Source organism: Macaca fascicularis, chromosome 7, assembly GCF_037993035.2.
Source record: "Macaca fascicularis isolate 582-1 chromosome 7, T2T-MFA8v1.1".
Lineage (NCBI taxonomy): Eukaryota > Metazoa > Chordata > Mammalia > Primates > Cercopithecidae > Macaca > Macaca fascicularis.
Window position 1 is genome coordinate 124,823,395 of NC_088381.1, and position 18,923 is coordinate 124,842,317.

At 39.5% G+C, this 18,923-nt stretch overlaps 1 long non-coding RNA gene and 1 pseudogene across 1 annotated transcript in view; both read left to right on the forward strand.

Annotated features, from left to right (window-relative positions):
- The window catches only part of LOC135971986 (uncharacterized), a 225,809-nt gene that overhangs the window by 160,750 nt on the left and 46,136 nt on the right, over positions 1-18,923 (forward strand). The gene's annotated exons all lie outside the window — the stretch shown is intronic.
- On the forward strand, positions 11,942-13,202 carry LOC102124238 (large ribosomal subunit protein uL3 pseudogene; annotated as a pseudogene).

The following is an 18,923-nucleotide window of genomic DNA, read 5'->3' on the forward strand; positions in this document are numbered from 1 at the left end:
TATTGGCTATTGTGGTATCTATATGCTGGTGGGGTGGCAGTATAAATAATACAAGCATTAGGTCTTATTAGAGGCTAAACCTAGGCAAGAACCTGGTTCACTAGGCTAAACACTTTTTGGGGGGATATTAATATCACAGGGGATTTTTACATTACATATTTTGTGGCATTCTTTTTTCTCTGGAAATTTTATGACTATTTTTTTTCTCTCAAATATGAATATGCTGCTTTGATCTCAGGTAAAAATCTTTCAATTATATACTTATGACAGGTATTAATAAAAGGTCAGATAGAGTCCATGGAAATAAAGCTTGGGCCAGGAACATAGAGCAAAAGACAGTTAGAGCAGTGCTAAAGCTACCTGCATGTTTTGCTAGAATTACGGTTGAAAATGCACAAAAGATAAAAGAGATGAAGAAAACATCATGAGAATAACCTGGAGCTTCAGAACTCCTAGTTTAACTTATAAATCATTATCTATTCATCTATGCTAAAATAATATATGTATATAATTTAATTGATAATTATATGTTGAGAGCAAATATTGTAATTAACATGCACAGATGCATAACTCATGTATGGAATACTCTTGCAGATTAACATGTATGTATATACAACTTCTCATATACTTAAAGTGCTAGGAAATTAACAGTGACTTGAATCATTCCTCTCATACTCAGATACAGGTTATACTATTATGTTTTCCAGATAATTAATGTCCTCTGTCTATATTTAATATGATTTGATTTCCTTTAGAGATAGCTAATGAGATAAAACAGGCACTATGAACCAGTTAAATCAACCACCTAATCTTACACATGAAACATTAAACAGAGAGGAGGCATCTGCAATTAGCAAATTGCTTTGATGTGACTAAATATCTGGCTGTCTGCATCACCAATGTTGTAGGTCTAAGTCCCAGATGAAGCTGCTGATCTAGACGTGCTGAATGTAAATATAATGAGCACGTATTTTCTCATGTAAGCTCACTTTTTGAGGATGACAGTTCTATTGGACTCCAGGGAGCTCAGGGGGCTGTAGACAAGGTATGGAGGTGAGAGAGGAACAGAGAAAAGCAATCCCACTCTCGATCAGAAAGATCCTTATTTCTTTACTGAAAAACAGACAACAGATACAAGATATTTTCAATATGTAGAAGGCTGTTGCATTACTTAATAAAATGCCGAAAATGCAGACCTGGTTAAGTGATGGCAATGATCTTATCTGAAGAGCGGACCTAGTCATTGGGCAAATCTAACATGCACCTGACTGACGCCAGAAGAAAAACTCACAATCAACATCTCTGCTGTCTGCTTGAAAAATAATTACGATGTTTACCCAGGATGTGGATGGAAGAACACATCTCTTTTTCAACGGCATAGGTGTAGCTGTGGGCAAAGCTAGGCAAGGGCCAGGCATGCGAGGAGGGTCTATGCACTTACACGGGGGTGTGACGTTTTCCTTCAGTGTAATGGGATGCTATCAAGAGGCCTTGAGAAGGGAAATGGCATTGGTTGATTTACATTTTTGAAAGACCAACCTGGAGAAGTACGGAGAAGACTGTTGGAAGAGAAAAACCAGGACATCAATTAGGAAGCTACAGAAATAAAGAAGAAAGCTTCAACATTTAAATACTTATTTAGGAAAATAATGTTAATTTTTTACTATGCGCTTTCTCCCATTCTAAGTGCTTTACAAGTGTCATCTCATTTAATTGTCAAAAAAAAAAAAACACATGAAGGAGACATTATTTTTTATCACTCCCAATGAACAGATAAAGAAATTGAGGCAGAGAAAGATTTATCACTTGGTTCACAGTCTCACCGTGCAAGATGGCAGCACTGGGATATCAGTGCAGACAATCTGACCCGCACTTCCTACCCCCCAAGCCCCAACTGCCTCAAGGACACATAACTTGAGATGATCATGGTTAAAAAAAGAAAAGGAGGCCCAGCATGGTGGCTCACATGTGTAATCCCAGCACATTGGGAGGCTAAGGCAGGAGCATCAACTGAGGCCAGAAGTTCAAGACCAGCTTGAGCAATATAGCAAGACCCCCATCTCTACTAAAAATTTTTAAAAATTAGGCAGGCATGATGGTGCACACTTGTAGTCCTAACTACTTGGGAGGCTGAAGTAGGAGGATTGCTTAAGCCCCGGAATTCGAGAGTAAGTGAGCTATGATTGTGCCACAGCGCTCCAGCGTTGGTGACAGAGAAAGACCTTGTCTCTAAAAAAAATTAAAATGAAAAAAGGAGTGATGTAATGGGAAAAAACAACAACTAAGACACGTGCATTTGAAACCCAGCTGGACTTACGGGGAAACTGATCACGATGATCAGATGTTGAATGTGAACAGTTTTAGGTGTGAGCACTAGTAGGAAAATGAACCCCATTAAGAGATTTGGGAGGAAAAGGAAGGGACAGCCCTAGCCACTGGCATTTGACTGGTGGAAAACTAGAGAGTAGTGCCTAGGTTCCAGGCATGTTCTTGAGTGTTGTTTTATTTAATTTCCTTAGAAACACTGGGAGGTAAATGTTACAGCCTCATTCTTCAAAATTTTATTAGACTTTGTCTTTTACAGGTTTACAGAAAAATTGCACAGAAAGTTTAAAAAGTTTTTTTTTTTGGTTTTTTTTTTTTTTTTTTTTTGGTGAGATGGAGTTTGTTTCACTTTGTTGCTCAGGCTGGAATGCAGTGGCACGATCTCAGCTCACTGCAACCCCTGCCTCCTGGGTTCAAGCAATTCTCCTGTCTCAGCCTCCCTAGTATCTGGGACTACAGGTGCGTGCCACCATGCCTGGCTGGTTTTTGTATTTTTAGTAGAGATGGGGTTTCGCCCTATTGGCTAGGCTGGTCTCGAACTGCTGACCTCGTGATTCTCCCACCTCAGTTTCCCAAAGTGCTGGGATTACAGGTGTGAGCCACTGCACCCGGCTGAAAGTTTTTCTAAAACTATACTTTGCCCATCATATTCTTTCTCAAACTGATAAAAATTAGCCATTTCTCTAATTAATAAAATGGGCAACATAGTCTGAATAACCTTGCCCTCAATTTCCCAACATAAGAATGATGCAGTATTTCTTTAGTTACCTGGTCCAGAAACTTAGAATTATCCTCAGGTCCTTCCCTCAGGCTACCTTCATTCCTCCATTGAATAAGTCAAAAAGTCCTATTAATTCTACTTCCTCAATAACTACAGGTTGCACCCCCTTTTCTCTATACCCACTGCAATTCATTTGTTCAATAAATATTAATTAAGCATCTACCATGTCCCAAGGCACTGTGCTATGCACTGGGGTTATACTGGTGAACAAAACAGATGGAGTCCCTGTCCTCACAGAGCTTACAATCTAGTGGGAGAGAGATGATAAGCAAGGCTATCTGAAGGAACAACCTGGGGAGTGACAGAGCAATGAAGGTGAAGCAGAGGGTGACAGGAAGGTAGTACATTAGATAGGATGGCAAGGCGTGGCCTTTGCCGAGTGAACCTTTTCACAGGAAAACATGAAGTATGTGAAGGGTGAGCCATCTGAAGATCTAGGAGAAGCACTCTGGCAGAGAGAAAAGAAATTCCAAGGATCTAAGGTGAGACAGAGCTTCTAGAAGGCTGGTTTGTCTAGAGTGGAGAGAGAGTGAAGTGATGAGGTCAGAGAGGTAGGCAGGGGGCCATGAATGCGGGGAGGGTCTATGCACGTGTAAGGAGGTGGGACATTTTTCTTTAGTGAGATGGGATGCTATTGGGAGGCCTTGAGAAAGGGACTGACATGAGTTGATTTACCTTTTGAAAGACCAGCCTGACTGCAGTGTGGAGAAGATTATTGGAAGAGAAAAACCAGGACATTGATTAGGAAGCTGCAGAAATTTGGGCAAGTGGTGGAGAAGCCGATTGCTGTGCAGGTGGCAAGAAGCGATCAGATTCAGTGTGTGTTTTGAAGGCAGAGTCAGTAGGATTTGCAAAAAAAAAAAAAATACATGGAGGGGCTTTTAGGGAGAAAAATGGAACTATCACAATGACCCCTATGTATTTAGCCTGAGCCAGATACCTCGATATAATTATAAAATGATTCATCTTTTTGCCATTCAGGGAGAGATCATCTTTCTCATATAGTGAGTTTCCTTGTAAATGTGAATTTATTTCTAGATTTTTGGCTCTGTTACTTTGATCTGTTGCTGGACGACGACCACACTTTTAATTCCTAATTAAAAAATAATAAAAATTACCAATTTAGATTCAATTTATATATTATAAATTTATAATATAGATAAACATTTTTAATAAAATTAATTTTCTAATATTCTTATTTCTCAGCTCTGCTTTGGTTATTCTCACATGCTAATTCTACAAATAAACTTTAGAATTATTTTTGTCACATTTATCAAAAAAGGCCTACTAGGAATTTGTTTTATTTATTTATTTGTTTATTTATTTATTTTTCAAGACAGGAGCCTCAGTATGTTACCCAAGCTGGCCTTGAAATCCTGGGCTCAATTGCCTGTCTTGTGCCTCCCAAAGTGCTGGGATTACAAGTGTGAGACACCGTGCCCAGCCAGGAATTTGTTTTTGTATTATATTTATAGTTTAGCCTGTTTTGTTGTTTTTCTTTTCTTTTCTTTCTTTTTCTTTTTTTTTTTTTTTTAAGACAGATTCTCTTGTAGCCCAGGCTGGAGTGCAGTGGCATGATCTCTGCTCAATGCAACCTCTGCCTCTCAGATTCAAGCAATTGTCCCACCTCAGCCTTCCAAGTAGCTGGGATTACAGGTACCCGCCACCAGTCCGGCTAATTTTTGTATTTTTAGGCAAGATGGGGTTTTGCCATGTTGGCCAGGCGGATCTTGAACTCCTGACCTCAAGTTATCTGTCTGCCTCAGCCTCCCAAAGTGCTAGGGTTACAGGCATGAGCCACTGTGCCTGGCCTATAGTTTAGTCTATAATGACATTTTAAGTTTTTCTTTTCATACTTATCAGTGTCCTCTGTATGTTTTGTTTGTTTGTTTGTTTGTTTTTGAGAGAGGACCTCTCTATATTGCCCAGGCTAGTCTCAAACTCCTGGGCTGGGCTCAAGCGGTCCTCCCACCACAGACTCTGGGATTACAGATATGAACCACCATGCCCCCTAAAGGGGATGATGTGCTTGCTGTCAGGTTTTATAACTTCCTTAATATAAAGCACACACATTTCTGGTTTTTATTTTTGTGTGTGTGAATAGGAAACTACTTCATAAGTTTGAATGTTGTGACTACTTTTTATAGGCAATGTGAAAGTTATTATCATGTTCATATTTTAAACAGATAATCTACTAAATTCTCTTAAATTTCGAATAGTTTTTCAGTTGATTCACTTGGGTTTTTAAAAACTATAATCTTTATAATCTGCAAATAATGACACTTCTGCCTCTTCCTACCCAATATTTATGCTTCTTATCTCATTCTCTCATCTAATTACATTGGTGAGCACTTCCAGAACAATCATTAAATAACTGTGGTGATAACAAGTACTCTTGTCTTGTTCCTGACTTTAATGAGACTACTTCTAGTTTTTCACCATTAAGTGCTATACTGGCTATTAGTTTGTGATACGCAGATAAATATATGTTTTTAAAATATGGCTTTAAAAATTTTATTCTATTACCACTATAGCAAGATCTATTAAAAAGTTAAGACTTTTTATTTTTGTTTGCAAATATTGAAATCATCCTGTGGTTCAAGTTCTCTGATCTATTTATATGGTAAAATCTCTTAACAAATTTTATATTATTATTTATATTATGAAACTCCTCAGAAGTCTGGAATTACCCCCATTTGGTATTTTGTAATCGTACTCATTAGTCAGATTAGCCTGTAGTTTTTGTTTGTTTGTTTCTGTGCCATTGTGGCAAACCCCTGGCATCACTGTTGTACTGCCTTTGTAAGAAGAATGATTTCCTTCAACTCTGATATAATTAAATGATTTAATTATTTCAGTCCATGGAAAGCCATTTGGTACTGGCCTTTGAGTAGTACTTCCTTGACCAGTTTGTGGTGGCTAGATAGGTTTTCTATCAGTTAAATGGAAAAGAGGGACAGGCACGGTGGCTCACACCTGTAATCCCCGCACTTTGAGGGCCAAGGCTGGTAGATCACAAGGTCAAGAGTTCAAGACCAGCCTGGCCAACATGGTGAAACCCCGTCTTTACTAAAAATACAACAAAATTAGCCAGGTGTGGTGGCTGGCACATGTAATCCCAGCTACATGGGAGGCTAAAGCAAGGAGAACTGCTTGAACTGGGAGGTGGAGATTGCAGTGAGCCAAGATCGCGCCATTGCACTCCAGCCTGGACTCCATTTCATAATAAAAAAAGAAATCTAGTTTTGTAGACTTATATTGTCTAAGGAAATGGTCTATTTTACTCAGGTTTTGATATTAGCATAGATGATAAGAATTGTTTAATATTTTACATAAAGTTGGGGTTTGCTTTCTTTTACGTTTATTTGGGTGCTCTTATCATTTACATGTATTGTTATAGCATGTGTTTGACCTTATGTCAGTCTTTGTATTACATATTTTATGAGTTTAATACTTTCTCTCCACCCTCTTTGTTACTGCTGTCTTTGTAAGAGTAGAGATTGTTTATTTAGGAAGTCTAAACGTCTAAAAATCAAAATTATTCTGCCAGTCCAACTCCTATGGGGGTGCAACTCAAACAATGTAGGTGAGGTAGAAAGGTTATGATGAATGAAAAACAGTTTCTAGTTGTTCCATGTTGTAAAAAATTTCATACATTTTATTTTAAAATGGTGATTCGTTACTAAGCAGAAAATGCTCTGTAGGTACATTCTGAGAAAAAAATTTGAGGAAAAAAAATGACTAGCAAGGGCAAGCAGATACCTCTTTCCCAGAGAGCTTGTTACTTCATCCATTGTCTTCTGGTTTGCAAAAGTTGTTACAACATATCCTGATAATGAGTGATTTTTGCCACTATATAAAGATCAAGCAGAATTTCTTGGTGAATGTAACTTTTATATATTTATATGCTTACATTATATTCCCATCTCCTTCCCTACATTTTTAAGGCAACGTGGGTGCATTTCACAAAGGAATTAAGTAAAACATATTTATTATGTTTATAGTGTACAATGCTAACTTTTATAGGTAAGCCTGATGTTTTAAACTGATACAAAATTATGACAAGCAATTTAATATTCAATTCTTTGGCATGATATATTATTTATAATAAAAAGAGATATTCAAATATATACATTTTTAAAGACTATTTCTTAACTTGACCTATTTCCTTTATTACACACTACATTTATATACTCAAATTTGTTCTTTGATTACCCAGCTCTTTTGGAAGGTACATATGTATACTGTCATTAATCTGAACAGGTTAAGTCCTTGGAATTCTGGATAAAAGATCTCCTACTGTAAGTAATCAGTGTTTCCACCCCTTTAGCCCTCCTCCAACCAGCCCTGCCAGCATTATATTATTGAATGTAGACATTGTTTTTTATTACATCAGCAGTGAATTTTACAACTTGTAATAACATTCATATGTCTATATTTCTCAATTATCAATTTAAAAAATTAAAATTTCTATTAGTCCTTTGTTGAAGATGAGGAAATTTGCTCAGTTTACATCTTTTTTTTCTTCTTTTTTTCTTTTTAGAGGCAGGGTCTCACTCTGTCTCCCAGGCAGGGGTGCAGTGGTGCATTCACAGCTCACTGCAGCCTGGAACTCCTGAGCTCAGGCGATCCTCCCACCTCAGGCTCCCGAGTAGCTGGGACTATAGACAGGCGCCACCATGCCCAGCTAATTTTTAAATTTTTTGTTAAGACAAGACCTTGCTTTGTTCCCCACACTGGTCTTGAACTCCTGATGATCCTCCTGCTTTGGCTCCCCAAAGTTCTTGGATTACAGGTGTGAGCCATTGCACCCAGTCACTTTATATATTTTTAGATCCTCTTTCTCTTTAGCCTTCTGTTTTTGTTAATACTATAGGACACCAAATCCATTATTATTTTTAAAATATTATTTAGCTTTGATTTGAAGGTTTTAAAGATTGACTTTATATTTGATAATTACCTAGGTGTAATAAGCATCACTATTTAGACTTCATTCAGTGTGTTCACATTTATTTAGCACACATAAGGAGTCCTTAGGACAAAGCTTTTCCATCTCCAAGTTAATTTTGAATTATTTTTTAATTGGGTAGATTATCTTATCAAATAATTTTTTTAAGAAGAAGTTATAGGTAGTATGTCTCTTGAATCTTTACATATTTGAGAATTTTGTTGTTATCTTTACATGTTGGACAACAACTTCTCTGGGTCGCATGATTTTCCACTCAAAATTTGTCAGTCATTGCTCCCCTGTCCTGTGGCCTCAAATGTTGCTATGGAGTGGTCCGAAGCTAGCCTGGTATTTCCCTTCTTTGATTTGTTTCATCTGTCTGGGTGTTAGGAGAATTCTTTTTCTATCCTTGAAGTTTAGTAATTTCAGCAGGAAATATGCCTTAGATTAATTATAATATATTAATTAATTTAATCTGAAGATTCCGCTCTTCTGTGATATCAGAAACTTTTTCTCTGCTATATCCGAGTATTTTTTCCTTGACTTTAGGAAGAGCGATTATCTATATTTGGTAACTAGGTTGGGTACCTTCCATATCTACTAACTTCTTTGTAACTTCTTTTTAATTTTTTCCCCTTTCCTCTTCATTCTGTGTGGTTTTCTCATCTATCAACAAGATCACAAACTCAGTTTTCTGCAATTTTACTTGATGTTTCTAAATCATTTATTATTATGAAGATTACTATTATTATTATGTATTTTTTGAGACAGGGTCTCACTGTGTCACCCAGGTTGGAGTGCAGTGACAGGATGATGACTCACTGCAGCCTCAACCTCCTGGGCTCAAGTGAACCTCCCACCTGAGCCTCCCACGTAGCTGCGACTACAGGCATCCACCACCACACCAGGTTAATTTTTGTTTTAAGATTTTTCGTAGAGACCAGGTCCCACTATCTTGCCCAGACTGGACTCAAACTCCTGGGCTCAAGCAATCTTCTCCCACTTAAGCCTCCCGAAGTGTTGCGATTACAGGTGTGAGCCATCATGCCCAGCCTAAATCATTTATGATTTCTGCAATGAAATTATTTTTTCCTTTGCCTCTGCCTGCTTCCTTTAGATTTCATTGTTTTCTTGTCTTTTTATGTTTGATATCATCTTTCATAGAGCCCGTGTTCTCTTTAATTATATTAAAGTCTGAGCCATTTGTTTTATCAAATTTTTCTCCTGATTCTCATTCTCTTTTGAATGTGCCTCTTCTTTATATGTATTCAGCCTGCCTTCCTTCCTTCCTTCCTTCCTTCCTTCCTTCCTTCCTTCCTTCCTTCCTTCCTTTCTTCCTTCCTTAATAATAATCATTGCATAGGTCACATAACTTTTTTTCTCTTTTTAACCCAGGAATGTTTTATATTCTGGCCTGTGATCTGCCCCTAAATTTCCTGGGTAGATTCTTTTCATTTTTCTTATTTACTTGGGCTTTATTAGACTTTTCTCTTGTAAAATTAACCTGGGCATTGGGATGTATGTACTTTGGTGCTTTTTGTTCCTTTGTTCCCAACTGTCTCTAGGGAATAATGAGAAGGCACAGGACCTAAATAGCTGAAGTGGGAAAACCTTCTCTCTCACCCTGTCTTACACACATCTGTTCTGAGGATTTTTGTTGACAGTCTGGTATTACAGGTCAAGGCCTTTTTGCCACATTAGGGAAACATCCATTTCTGCTTTTAATCTGCACTTGCCCTTTGCTCACCACCACAGGGTGAACCAGGACGTCACTTTTGAATGAAAGCCTTGTCTTTGGCATTTCTGTCAGTTTTTTGAAGCCAGATCTATCTTCCTTCCTTTCCTCTTTCCTTCCTCCTTCCCTCCGTCCCTTCCTTTGGATGTTCTTGCCACATATGTAATTATGGTGACATTATCTGCAGCTCCTTGGTGGCCTCCACTCTTTTTTTTTTTTTTTTTCTTTGAGACAGAGCTTTGCTCTTGTAGCCCAGGCTGGAGTGCAATGGCGTGATCTTGGCTCACTGCAACTTCCGCCTCCCGGGTTCAAGCGATTCTCCTGCCTCAGCCTCCTGAGTAGCTGGGATTACAGGTGCCCACCACCACACCCGGCTAGTTTTGTACTTTTAGTAGAGACGGGGTTTCTCCATGTTGGTCAGGCTGGTCTCCAACTCCCAACTTCAGGTGATCTGCCCGCCTCGGCCTCCCAAAGTGCTGGGATTACAGACATGAGCCACCGTGCCTGGCCTGGTGGCCTCCACTCTTACTCTCTCCACGCCTGCTGGCTCCCACAGAGGCCTCCACTGAGTCATTGAGGCCAAGCAGTTTCATCCTTTGAAGGGGAAGATGTTCCTTTTCTCTTTGTTTCCTACTGTAGACTGAATGTTTGTGTCCTCCCCAAATTCATATGTTGAAACCTAAGCTCCAGGGTGGTGGCATTTGGAGATGGGGCCTTAGGGAAGTGATTAGGTCATGAGGGGGGAGCGCTCATGAATGGGATTAATGCCCTTATAAAAGAGACACAGAGAATTCCCTGTGCCTTCGGCCATGTGGAGACACAGCAACAAGACAGCCGTCTATGAACCAAACAGCAGACCCTCATCAGACATCAAATCAGCAGGTGCCTGGATCTTGGACTTCCCACCTCCAGAACTGTGAGGAATACATTTCTGTTGTTTATAAGCCACCCAGTTTCTGGTATTTTGTTAGAGCAGCCTGAAAGAAATAGAACATTACACTGCATTAAGGCTTCTTAGATGCCAAATCACTGTTTAGCATGTTTATTGTTTTGCATTATAAGCATCTGGATTTATTTTTAAAACTGTATGACCAGTGCTATGTTAGTGTGACTTGGGCACACTAGTACCCACTGTGCACTGTGCCTAGAATCAGCCTGACTCTAATGATCCAAGTCCTGGGGTTGAAAGTGGTCCCCAGCCCCCGCTAACTCCTCTCACGTGGTGAGCTTTCTCTTAGGTGCACCTCTGTTCTTGCAACATGGCCTCAGTCGTAGCCACTTGGTTTATCAGATCTATCATACTACCTTTGAACCTCTGGTGGGGAGAAAAAGGTCAGACTGAATCCTATTCCTTTCCTCCCATGGACTACTCTAACTCCACATGTATTTAGGCTAATCAGATTTCTCTGGTAGCCTCCAGCACCCAAATTTTTTAACAAGAATATTGGAGGGTCAATAATATCTAACTCCACACATTAACTCTATGCTCAAGTTCCTTGCATGTTTCCTACTTATACCTGGCACATCCGAAGTTGCACGTTCCATTAGAATGTCGGATTAAAATGACCTTGGTCCTGTACTCTCCTAGCCCTGAGGACTTGAGCAGCCAGTGGCAGTGCCCACAAAATGTGACTGTTACACAGCCAGCCCAGTGGGCGATATAACCCCTGAGCACCTTCTTCAAATAAGAGAGTGTTGGACCTACCAGTGCCCAGATTTTAGCACCTTCTCTCATTCCATGGGTTCATTCATGGAATAAAGCCAGACTCATTCATGTGATACAGAGAACATAAAATATTTGTTGAGCTCTACTCTACTACATTCCAGGCATTATTTGCAGTGATGGCAATATAATTGTGAACAAGAAACCAGTTCCTGCCCTCACAGAGCTTCCAGGCCAGAAGGTATTCTAAGCTTGAGAGATGGGCTCTGCCAAGCTAGAGTTTACTTTCTTTTGGCTTGTATGTTAATTCAAAGGCAGTATCTCACTCTACCAGTGGGATTTGACGGCGTGATGTCACAGAAAGTTCGCTCCCAGACGTGGGTCCCTCAGCTTCCTGCCTCAGAAGCACACAGCAGCAGGCATCGTGGGAAGGTGAAGAGCCTCCCTAAGGATGACCCTTCCAAGCCGGTCTGCCTCACAGGCTTCCCGGGATACAAGGCTGGCATGACCCACATCATACAGGAAGTCGACAGGCCAGGATCCAAGGTGAATAAGAAGGAGGTGGTAGAGGCTGTGACCATTGCAGAGATAACGCCCATGGTGGTTGTGGGCATTGTGGGCTACGTGGAAACCCCTCAAGGCCTCTGGACCTTCCAGACCGTCTTCGCTGAGCACATCAGTGATGAGTGCAAGAGGCGCTTCTATAAGAACTGGCATGAATCTAAGAAGAAGGCCTTTACCAAGTACTGCAAGAAATGGCAGGATGAGGATGGCAAGAAGCAGCTGGAGAAGGACTTCAGCAGCATGAAGAAGTATGGCCAAGTCATCCGTGTGATTGCCCACACCCAGATGTGCCTGCTTTCTCTGCGCCACAAGAAGGCCCACCTGATGGAGATCCAGGTGAATGGAGACACCATGGCCCAGAAGCTGGACTGGGTCCACAAGAGGCTTGAGCAGCAGGTACCTGTGAAGCATGTGTTTGGGCAGGACGGGATGATCGACCTCATCAGAATGAGCAAGGGCAAAGGCTACAAAGGGATCACCAGTCGTTGGCTCACCAAGAATCTGCCCCACAAGACCCACCAAGACCTGCTCATGGAGTCCTGTATTGGGGCATGGCATCTTGCCCGTGTTGCCTTCTCTGTGGCACGTGCTGAGCAGAAAGGCTACCATCACCGCACTGAGATCAATAAGAAGATCTATAAGATTGGCCAGGGCTATCTTATCAAGGATGACAAACTGATCAAGAACAATGCCTCCACTGACTATGACATGTCTGACAAGAGTATCAACTCTCTGGGTGGCTTTGGCCACTATGGTGAAGTGACCATTGACTTTGTCATGCTGAAGGACTGTGTGGTAGGAACCAAGAAGTGAGAGCTCACCCTCCCCACAAGTCCTTGCACCAGCAAACCAAACGGCGGGCTCTGGAGAAAACTGACCTTAAGTTCATTGATACCACCTCCAAGTTTGGCCATGGCCACTTCCAGACCGTGGAGGAGAAGAAAGCATTCATGGGACCACTCAAGAAAGACTGAATTGCAAAGGAAGAAGGAGCTTAATGCCAGGAACAGATTTTGCAACTGGTAGGGTCTCAATAAAACCTATTTTCCACTGGAAAACAAAAACAAAAACAAGAAAAAGACAAAGGCAGTATCTCTTCAAACAGCAGGGACTTGCATTGTAGCTGTGTGAGTTCACCTTTGTTTTGTAGGCATAAATCACCACCCCCTTTAAAAAACAAATAAAATGTATTTTCTAAAGTTAACTTATGTAAGAGAAAGTTCCAGAAATGCTGCCTGGTCCTGAAGGGCAAGTGAAGCATTAGCCTGTCTCCCCGAGGCTTTGTTTCAAAACTCCACAGGTCCATTTGCACCCTGTATTTTGAATGTGATCAGCTACATAATAACCCTTTACTTTTTTCCACACTATGGCACCTTCCTTGGAAGAGCTTAAGGTGTTTTACAGCCATTATCTCATCAACCCTCACCCTGGGGAGTGCTGGGGGTGGCACAGCATATATTATTGTCTCTATTTTACAGAAGGGGACATTATGATGGCACAAGAAGTTAAGTGTCTTGAGCAATAGTACAAAGGAAGTCAAGTGGAACTAAGAACAGAAACAAGTTTCACAAACAGGTTTTTGCTGCCCTGTCATAAATCTATCTGCTTCCCTCTATCAGAAAGAACAGAGTAGGCTTGGTGATGGTACTGAAGGTTTGATCTTCGGTTAAAAAGAATGGGTTAAATGTACGTTGGGAGGAAAGAGCAGATGAGTTAAGTTGAATCATCCAGGGTGATAGAGAGCTGCTTAATAAATGTCTTCAAACAATACACGCATGTACTTCATGCCTACTCCAGGCTGCAATGCTGCTAAGTGCTGTAGGAGAAATCTAGAAAGGCTCTCATCAGTACAGAGTAGGTACTAGATACAAATTTGTTGAAGGAAAGAAGGAAGGAAGTTGGGATATCTTTCTCATCTTCAAGGAGCTTGTAACTGGGGAGGGAGAAAAACTACAAACTATTACAAAAGTAAGTATGTGCTGAACTAGGGAGTATTCTCTGTTGATGCAATAGGAGCTCAGAGAAGGAAGAAACTGCTGCTGCCTGGAGTGATCATAGAAACCTTCTTGCAAGGCATAGAACCTGAATTAGGGTTGGAGAAGCGGGGGATTCTGGAGAGGTGAAAAGGAGGACGGATACTATCTTTGGAAGTGCAAGGGCCTGACAAGGTTGGTGAATGAGGCATACGTAGGAAGGTGTGCAGCCACATGGCATGTTTTCTAAAAAAAGGAAGTGGATTTTGCAAGATTGGAAAGTGGGATTGTTTCTTTCAATAGGTATTGTGAAGTGTCTGCTATCCACCAGAAGACAAAGGGTAAAGAATCAAGGCAAACTTCTAGATTCTGAAGTTGAAAGAATGTCATTGTCAAGAAAGAAAGCTTGTATTTTGGAGTGTTTTTAATTTTTAAGTGTGTAATAACTTCAGGACATTAGTGTCAGTGCATTTATTTTGAAACTTTATTGATGCCTTCATTTTCTCAGAGTGTCTGTTTCTTCCTTAAAGTGAGATTGAGCACAAAATTGTTTTCCGCTATTACTGAATTAGTAATCTTTTTTATTTTTTTATTTTTTACTTTTATGTATTGTTTTACTCTGTTTTATTTAGTGAAACATTGTTATTACAACTATTATTTTTACTGTTATTCAATTCTAATTAAACGAATTATTGCATCCATTACCATCCCATCTCTGCTTCACATTTTTCCCTTATTATGGCCAATATCTGGCAGATATTTTTCCACCAACTTTCTTCTTCTGACTTAGGTTGAACAATTAGACTTATGCATTTTGAAAATAGCTATTAGTGTATTTTGGCATTTTCAACCTCTTCAGGAATCAAAACTCTTACTTAGTCTCTTTTTCTCTTCCACAAAACAGGGAAGATGAAAAGCTTCAGAGACCAAAATCTCCTTTATTCCCAGATAATGTCAGCCTAAAACTAGGGGGAGATTATCAAAATAAGAAAAAAAATTAACTCAACATCATAGGAAATACATATCAACCCAAATAGGAGATTTCAGGTTATTGATGATTTCAGTTATTGGGGGTCTGAAGAAGGCAGGAGGGAGTCTAGCTTCAGAGTTTGGAGGCACTTTGGACTCGGATGATTCTCAACAGAGAGGCTAAGTTGGAGGTATTGATAGGTGCCAGTGCAGAAAAATAGGATCTGTAGATTTGAAGACCAGTCTCAGATATGATTTGGGGGTGGGGTACACGGGCAAGAGGCTTAGGTTTGTATATTTCAAGTATTCTAAGCATACAGCAATAGGGAGAAAAATATGTAGAAAAGAGACGGGCAGAATTTTTCTGAAGTTCATTCTCTCATTTATTACCTTTCCATCTAATGGAGAGCCTTACTGAGAATGAGGTTCATATCAAATTCCTCTTTCTCTTTTCTGTCTTTGAATGTTCCCAGTTTAATTCGAGTGCATGCATTATCAAGCATCTGTTTTAATTACAGCTATTGTTAAGGTAGTTAATCAGTTGTCGTCTCTCACCAACCAAAATCCTATATTGCTAAATTTTTGTACAATCAAAGATACAATAAATATAAAAGGAATTCTTGTATATCAGCGTGAAAAAAATGCATACAACTTCTTTGCTCACTGATGCAACCAAAACACCCAGGAGTTATTATAATGTGCATTCCCTTGACACAGACTTTTATTTCATGCAAATGACTGTGATTAAGATTCAAATACTTTTTTTTTCATTTTCACACATTACTTAATCAATGTGAAGTACTGTGTAAAAATTGCATCTCTTCATAACAGTGATTTTGACCAAGTCAAGTGTTGCTCCTAGAATTATAATCCAGACTTGTGATTCAATTATCATTTAGAGACTTTCTAAATTCAAATTAAGTTCACTCTTTCCTCCTCCTCCCAACACTGTAAACTTAATATCAGTATGGATCATTTGTAAGGTATGATCAAAATAACTTTCCATTGCAAGGAAATGTCCATTGTGATGTCTGATTTTTCCTTTACTTGCAAAAAGAGGCACAGCAATCAATAGGAACTAGCCATTAAAATGTATGAAAATGCAGAAGGTACCATCTATTTTTCCATTTATGTTAACTTAGCTTTTAGGCTGAATAAAATTGACACTCCCCAGAATACTTATCTATTTAAACCTACTTGGAATAGTTGCACAAACTCCATTTAAAGTTAAAAAGAACCCATGGAATGCTTAAAGTTTGGCATCCCTGTTTGATAAATTAACTACAGGACATTCAAAAAGCACATTCTTATAGAATCAACAAGGCATGCATAAAATGAAGCAAGATTCTAGAGGCCAACTAGGCAACTCTCACACAACTATGAAACACTGATCTATTTACAGTTTACTGCACCCAAGCCAGAGGCTGAATCTTGTTTTGTTACTGTCTGTGACTACCTCTTTTTTGCTCATCTTGCATTTCATCTTTATTTGAGGAAAAATTACATTTTGCCAATGACTAGGAATTAGGCTTCAGAACTGGCAGGTTCTGGGTTCTCATAATATCAACCCCACCCATTTATTAAAAATATGTACCATAGACTGAAGTTCTCTAGCCTCCGAGTTGAAAATAAAATCCAATTTTAAGTTGTTTTTCTTCTTTCAGCGTTCACGAAAAATTCTTCCTTTTGTATCCAATTGCAATAAGCAGAAAAAAACACTCATCTTTTATTCTCTATGCTTCCTAGAACAAAATACTATCTCTGCCCAGACCTGAATTTGTTGAATTTGAATTTTTTTTGAGAGAAGCAAAATTTGCATTTGATGGAGTTTGATGAATTCAAACAGACAATGTTTGAATCTGGATATTCCTTTTCAGAAGTTTCTTGGACATGCTCATGGAATGTCCTGACTCTTCTACCATGAAAAGTTGAAGGGACATTGACAATTAGTCCATTTGAAGGGTCCCAACTAAATAAGTACCCTGGCTAGAACCAAAGGTCTAGTTCTGAATTTACTGGAAGACTAGGAAATATCCGTGAGATTGAAGTGGTTCTGCAGGGGGAAGAATTGTGAACTGCTATAGATTCGCCTGAGAAGCCAAGGTAGCGTTCCATGGGAGTAAGGGTAACCAACCATGTTGGGTGTTTTGAAGCTAGAACTGGGTTGTTTGAAGTCAATCTAGGCTACTTACAGAAGACCAAATGGAAAATTCCTATTTATTCTGGTCCCATTCAGGAGGTTCTGAGGATGTTTTAGGATAAAGCTTTGGAGAAAACGAATGAGACTGTGTCAGAGACTACTGGTTGGGCCTCAATGTCCAATCTTCCTCATCCCATAGCAATAGACTTTTGCTGTGCCCTTGGCTGCTCAGAATAAAGGCCTCATTTCCCAGGTGCCCTGTAGCTAGCAGGGCTAGCTAACTTTTGGCCAGTGGAATGTAAGCAGAGTAGAGATCCAGAATTCCATGCCCCAAACCCTCGGGGCCAGATATGGTTTGGAATTCAGATTTATTTTGATTTTGAAGGTGACATGATGTATATACAGCTTCTTATAGAATATCTCCATTGAAGTTGTGAGGTGCTGTGAGGGCAGCACCTCACAACTAACTGCAACAAATTATAACAGAATTCACTAGTATCCCTAAGTGGGATAAATGAAGACCATAAGGCCAGGTGTAGCAGCTTACACATGTCATCCCAGTGCTTTGGGAGGCTGAGGCTGAAGAATCACTTGAGGCCAGGCAACAAGACCAGCCACGGCAACACAGCAAGATCCCATCTCTACAAAAAAAAAATTATAATTAACCAGGTATGGTGTATCTGTCTGTAGTCCTAGCTACTCAGAAGGCTGAAGAAGGAGGATCATTTGAGCCCAGGAATTCGAGGTTACAGTGAGTTATGAGTGCGCCACTCCACTCCAGCCTAGGATACAGAGCAAGATCCTATCTCTAACAAAGAAAAGAAAAAAAAAAAAAGACATACATAGTCTCACATTAATTCAGATTAGCTTTTGCCTTCAAATGAATTTTTGTTGAAAACTTGTGAAAATTTTTGTTTTCAGAGTTTTTTTGGATTTTAGAATTATCTATCATTTGGGTGCTTCTAGAAAACCATAGAGACCACTGACAAATATATTTTGCCCCTTCCATGTTGCTTCCTATATCCAGTCTCCTGGAATGTAATTTTCCTCAGATCATGAGGACTGTGTTTATAAAGACAATATAAAACTATACCTATTTGGTATTTCCCTCAAAGAGCTATCATTATATTTAAAAATGTGAATACTATTAATTTATTATTGAACATACATTATGTGCAACATACCTTGCTAAGTATCTTATTTAATGTGATTATTAATTCCATTGTATGGATGAAAAAACTGAGTTATAGGAAGTTTCAGTGTCTTGGCCAAGGCCCACAATCAATGAGTGGCAAAGCCAGGATTTGAAACTAAGAAGTCTTTTGTCAGGTCCGCATGTTTGTCCACGGTACTATTTATACCTTCTTTCCATGAGACCATAGTTACTAGATAAAAATATGAAGACTCATTATAGAAATCTGGGTAGAGTTGCATGTTTCTCTGTGGTTCTGGAATTGCATTTTTTAGATGCTTTTTTGGGACATGGTGCTTTTTTTCCTGCTCCATTTTAGTTGCACAAGTTTGACTCGCAATTAACCAGCTTTCTAACCATGCCAATGGACAACCCCAAAGGAAGAGAGTGAAGCTAGAATTCAGCAGTTCTCAATAATCACAGTAACGCTTAGAACCACAACCACATCATGACATTAAAGCATCATGTTACAGTGTCTTATAGCTGTCATTATTTTATAGCCATACCTCCAGGCTAAATTAAATGTGAATATAGATTTCAAAGAACCAGTTCATCTGGCATCTGGGCCATACTTGCTGGGTCACACCTGTGTGTCATTTGAGGTGTCATACACTCAGTGACTGGTGACATTTT